We start from the raw sequence: 6,466 nt of genomic DNA, 5'->3' as shown, positions 1-6,466 counted from the left end.
TATTTATAAAATCTGGACTTAACGACAGAAGGCAGCATTGAGCAAGTTACAGTAGAACAGTAGGAAAAATTTCAGTGTTAATTCAACTGCTGTGGAGTAGTTCTGCCACTCGACTTTTTGGACGCTTTCTATTTATTTGTGCTATCCTAGAGTTCACGTTCTCCTGGAAGAGTAGTCGCTGTTGAAACCCCAAAGTTATCTGTAGGCGGACAAACGAAGGAATGGTCCAATTGTTAAAGAACTAACCGACAGCCTCACACTTTTTGAAAATTTAAAAAAATCATGCGTAAAGTACGGAGTTACAACTTTGAATTGATATTACAGGCAGTGCTGTTATATGATGGAAAGTAAAATGAAAACCTTAAAATTGTAGTTAAAAATCAACATTTTGCTCCCTGTAAGGGGCCGTTACTGTTACCATTGATGTCAGGAATACCCCATAGGCGGCAGCAGACTACAATCAAACCTGGATCTATCGAATCTGTAGGGAAGGCAAAAACCATTAGATTTATCGAGTGATCGCTATAGCTTCGAACGCGAAAAAAGAATTATTACTGTTCTGTGATTTTTTTCGCGTTTGTGTATGATATGGGCCAATGTTTGGTTTCGGTAACATAAAAAAATTAAAATAGATTGTTGTCCCTATTGTTTTATTCTTTCTGAACTAGGCAACAGTTTATAAGTTTAAAATAAAATACTTTCATCGCAAAAAGTGCAATTCAGTAAATAAAAAAGCAGCAAGTACATAAAAATTTCGAGAATCATCGGCTTTAAAAGTAATCCATAATCTTACCTTGCTTTAAACTTTGTATCACCTTTCAGTCACTTTCGTTGTCTGTGATTATATCAGTTGATAACACATTATTCGCTACCTCCTTTACAGTTCTCCACGTATCCTCTATTTTTGTCGAGAGTCACTTTGACTTGCTTGGCCGTCACTGGCTGTGCTTCTTCGACCTCGACCTCTTCCCTTACCTCGGCGTCATTGTTGCCGCCTTCTCTTTAGTTCGCTGTCTTGAGGGAGTCCATAATCTCGACTTCTGTTAGTGATCCTGCTACTGCTACAATGATGTCCACATACAGGAAATCTTCAAAAGAACGTGAGCATTGTTAAAGTGAGTCACCACTTTCGTCCAATCGTACAGGTGGATACTAGCACGGGGTGTCACCTGTTAAGTAGAGTAAAAAATAAAAAGTTTAATCATAATTTCTGAAAACCAGTGTCAGAATCAAACTAAGATTTTACATTCTCATAAGTTAAACTCACCAACTGTCCAGTTCCATCTGTCGTCGAAAATCCATGTCTTCAGAAACAATTCACAATGGTTTGCTCCTTCATGTTTCTCTGAGCATAATCCAGCATTCTGTAGCATTTAAAATGTTGATACTTGTAGCGTTCTCATCGTCAGTATTTCGGATTGTTATTCAGACTGCTACATATCTATAGTTTTCTTGGGCCTTTTTGATTATTCATTGATAAAAGGGCTGCAGATCTGAGTTATTGTTAGGTGGAAAAAATTACAGTGTCATGGATTTTAACAGAGGGATAGCATTTTGCGCTCTGTAATTGTCCACAAACAACACAACTTTTCGATTTTCAATAGTCATTTTTCAATCAAAATCCTTTAACTTTTGGAAAAAAAAACACTTCTGGAGCCATTCATGCTTTCTTAGGTTTCTTAGAATTTCCAATCGTAAGTGGCCTGCCGGTCATATATGTTGCTAACAGGATAATAACACGATCTTTGCTTAGCTTACCCCCGTGACATTTTCTCCTCTGAAAGTCAAAGTTTTATCTGGAAGACATTTGTAAAGAGTCCAAGTTTGTCTGCGTTAAAGATAACATCCAGTTTGTAACCTTGAAGTATCCTCTGCAGTCTTACTTCCACTCATCACAGATTTTGTTATCTACACTGACGCTTTCTCCACTCACTTTTCTGAAAACAACACTGTGTCTTTCTCTGAAATATTCTAACCACCTTTTTCTCGTAAGAAACCCATCGCATCCCGACGCTGTGGGAAAGCAGTCTGCCTTGTATTTCAAAACACGTCCACCAACGTTCACATTACTGTTCTTCTGGTGTCGGACTTACTGCACTAAACAGATTAGATTAGATTAGATTAATGCTAGTTCCATGGATCATGAATACGATATTTCGTAATGATGTGGAACGAGTCAAATATTCCAATACATAACATAATTAAGTTAATTTAACAACATAATTAAGTTAATATAACAACTTGTTTATTTTTTATTTTTTTATAATTTTATTGTTGCGTTTTTTTCTTAATTTGTATCTAAAAATTCCTCTAAGGAGTAGCAAGAGTTGTCATTCAGAAATTCTTTTAATTTCTTCTTAAATACTTGTTGGTTATCTGTCAGACTTTTGATGGTATTTGGTAAGTGACCAAAGACTTTAGTGGCAGTATAATTCACCCCTTTCTGTGCCAAATTTAGATTTAATCTTGAATAGTGAAGATCTTCCTTTCTCCTAGTATTGTAGCTATGCCCACTGCTATTACTATTGAATTGGGTTTGGTTGTTAATAACAAATTTCATAAGAGAGTATATATACTGAGAAGCTACTGTGAATATCCCTAGATCCTTAAATAAATGTCTGCAGGTTGATCTTGGGTGGACTCCAGCTATTATTCTGATTACACGCTTTTGTGCAATAAATACTTTATTCCTCAGTGATGAATTACCCCAAAATGCGATGCCATATGCAAGCAATGAGTGAAAATAGGCGTAGTAGGCTAATTTACTAAGATGTTTATCACCAAAATTTGCAATGACCCTTATTGCATAAGTAGCTGAACTCAAACGTTTCAGCAGATCATCAGTGTGTTTCTTCCAATTTAATCTCTCATCAATGGACACACCTAATATTCAACCTTAGCTATATGCTTCTGATTAAGGTCTATATTTATTAATGGCATCATACCATTTACTGTATGGAACTGTATATGCTGTGTTTTATCAAAATTCAGTGAGAGTCTGTTTACAAGGAACCACTTAGTAATTTTCCAAAAGACATTATTGACAATTTCATCAGTTAATTCTTGTTTGTCAGGTGTGATTACTATACTTGTATCATCAGCAAAGATAACTAACTTTGTCTCTTCATGAATATAGAATGGCAAGTCATTAATATATATTAAGAACAACGAAGGACCCAAGAACGACCCTTGTGGAGCCCCATTCTTGATAGTTCTCCAGTTTGAGAAATGTGCTGATCTTTGAATATTATGAGAACTGCTTATTTCAACATTCTGCACTCTTTCAGTTAGGTACGACTTAAACCATTTGTGCACTGTCCCACTCATGCCACAGTACTTGAGCTTGTCTAGCAGAATTTCATGATTTACAAGCCAGAGGTTCCCAAACTGGTTGGCGCGCCCCCCGGAGGGGGGGGCGGGGGGGGGGGGAGCATGATGATGTTGCAAGAGGGGCGCTGGTGGAGTTAGCGGTATAAACCGAATATTTCTTTTTAATATCGATATTTTAATAAAAATGAATGTGCAGGTATTAATGATAGATTATGGTGCTAAATGCAATCGTTTGGCGTCCCACTTCCCGCAAACCTATCTCAATAACATATCCTAGAACATAAAGCTTTTGAAGATCACGTTTAGAATGTCAGGTTTAGAATGTCACAACACAGAAACTCTCAAAATTACGAAGGCGATATGCGTTAATTGTAATGTATCAGATTTGTAAACAACTTACTTCTGACAATTCGAAAACAGAAAAGTCAGGTATTAACTATTCCGTACATTTGTACACATGAACTGAACGTAATCATGTTATAACTTTTAGCCGTAGTAGGCTATGTTCATCAGAATAATAATCACTTATACTGCGTAACTGCAAAAATGCCGTTTTATTACCCTGTCAACCCCCGGATCCCTATGTCATGCGATTACACTGACTTTATCAGGCAGACTGTATACGCTTCAAATGAACTGGCGGGGCTCGTAATTTGGACGCCAGGGCTATGCCCTTTGTCACCAGAAAAATGAGCACGACGTGAATGCGAAACTAGTACAAGTGTTCGTTCTGAGCAGAGTATTTCATGCCGTTCTGGAATGGTTGTCATGAGTGCTAACAATGAAACATAACCCAGCTAGGTAGACAATGAAGTCCATTAGTGAGGCAATTTTTTTTTTCGAACGGTCAGTACTACAGCTCTTCCATTCAGGTTACTTGTCTGACAAAACGGTTATTTTTCTTCTGCCTTTTTGAAATACGGCATTATTTCGTTTGAAATTAATGTACGTTCTTTGCTGCGACAATGGATTCTTTTGGTACGAGTACAGAGATAACTGCTTGGCACTTTGCACAGTTTCCAGCGATGTGTGAGGTGTATCCATGACCTTACTTAATTGCTGTGAAATTTGAAAACCAATTCAAGGATGTTATCTCAAAACTTATAACGTTTCGTTTATAAGTAACGAAAGACAGGGCCACGAAAATGATTTTGGCATATAACCCCAGGCTGCAGTGCTCAGAACAGCACCGCAGAACAGGTAGCAAATTCTTAGTGTGGCTGTGGGCTGTTCCCGCCCTAATGCGGGAAAAGCCCGTTTCGCCCAGCAAAAGCCCTGCTCGGCCACCAGGTCGCAGACACACAGTGCACTGACTACCTGCGCTGCGGCTGGGCTTCCCCGTTCTTCGCCCTACTCCTCACAGGCTGCCATCTGAGGTGCCGACAGATGACAGTAGCTTTCCTTCATTTCAGTTGGTTGCTTGCAGTTGTTGACACATCTGATGTATTGGAATTTGCTGAAATCGCGTTGAATCTTTCACTGTTGAGCCACAGTAAAATCAGTGTTAGTGCGAAATTATACTGTTAACTTCTTGTTTTCCTTTTACTTCACCATGAGTGTCGTGAAAAAACTTAAATATAATGATGATTATATCAAATACAGCTTTGAAATGAAAATTAAATAGACACCCTAGCTGCAAGCAGGCGTTGACACACTTCTTTGGGGACATGTTGAAAATGTGTGCCGCAACCGGGACTCGAACCCGCGATCTCCTGCTTACATGGCAGACGCTCTACCCATCTGAGCCACTGCGGGCACAGAGGATAGTGCGTCTGCAGGGACTTATCCCTTGCACGCTCCCCGTGAGATCCACATTCCCAACATGTCCACAAGACTACATTCGTAGTGCGCCTAATAGATGTTTGCCCCTCATACTCATTACTCGTGACAGATTAATCTACCAAGTCCCGTACGAGATCGGGCATAGCGTGTGCGCTCACACAAGAAGGTCAAAGGCCGGGAACCCACATTATTAACTATATATGACGGTAGTATCTGTTCCCGAAAGAACAGTTACCGTGGATGACCATGCAGCATTGCTAGAAATGAAATGATAATTAAATAGACACCCTAGCTGCAAGCAGGCGTTGATACACTTCATTGGGGACATGTTGAAAATGTGTGGCCCGACCGGGACTCGAACCCGCGATCTTCTGCTTACATGGCAGACGCTCTATCCATCTGAGCCACCGCGGGCACTGATAATAGAACGTCTGCAGGGACTTATCCCTTGCACGCTCCGCGTGAGATCCACATTCCCAACATGTCCACAAGACTACATTCGTAGTGCGCCTAATAGATGTTTGCCCATCATACTCATTACTCGTGGCAGATTAATCTACCAAGTCCCGTACGAGTTCGGGCATAGCGTGTGCGTTCGGACAAGAAGGTCAAAGGACGGGAATCCATATTTTTAAGTATATATGACGGAAGTATCGTTTCCCGAAAGAACAGTTACCGTGGATGACCATGCAGCTTTGCTAGAAATTAAATGATAATTAAATAGACACCCTAGATGCAAGCAGGCGTTGATACACTTCATTGGGGACATATTGAAAATGTGTGGCCCGACCGGGACTCGAACCCGCGATCTTCTGCTTACATGGCAGACGCTCTATCCATCTGAGCCACCGCGGGCACTGATAATAGAGCGTCTGCAGGGACTTATCCCTTGCACGCTCCCCGTGAGATCCACATACCCAACATGTCCACAACACTACATTCGTAGTGCGCCTAATAGATGTTTGCCCATCATACTCATTACTCGTGGCAGATTAATCTACCAAGTCCCGTACGAGTTCGGGCATAGCGTGTGCGTTCGCACAAGAAGGTTAAAGGACGGGAACCCATATTTTTAACTATATATGACGGTAGTATCTGTTCCCGAAAGAACAGTTACCGTGGATGACCATGCAGCTTTGCTAGACATGAAATGATAATTAAATAGACACCCTAGCTGCAAGCAGGCGTTGATACACTTCATTGGGGACATGTTGAAAATGTGTGTCCCGACCGGGACTGGAACCCGGGATCTCCTGCTTACATGGCAGACGTTCTATCCATCTTTTTTTAATTTCTTTTATTTCTTTTATTTAGACGCTACCCCTTTTATTTTGCCGCCCTTTTTTTTCCCTGT

General features: G+C 40.3%; 1 non-coding gene across 1 annotated transcript; it reads right to left on the bottom strand.

Moving 5' to 3' along the window:
- Positions 1 to 5,011: 5,011 nt before the first annotated feature.
- Positions 5,012 to 5,086, bottom strand: Trnat-ugu. The gene has a single exon. It is a non-coding gene; the product is annotated as a tRNA-Thr (tRNA).
- Positions 5,087 to 6,466: the final 1,380 nt, after the last annotated feature.

The sequence above is a fragment of the Schistocerca piceifrons genome, chromosome 2 (genome assembly GCF_021461385.2).
Source record: "Schistocerca piceifrons isolate TAMUIC-IGC-003096 chromosome 2, iqSchPice1.1, whole genome shotgun sequence".
Taxonomy (NCBI): Eukaryota; Metazoa; Arthropoda; class Insecta; order Orthoptera; family Acrididae; genus Schistocerca; species Schistocerca piceifrons.
This window is presented reverse-complemented; position numbering and strand designations above follow the sequence as displayed.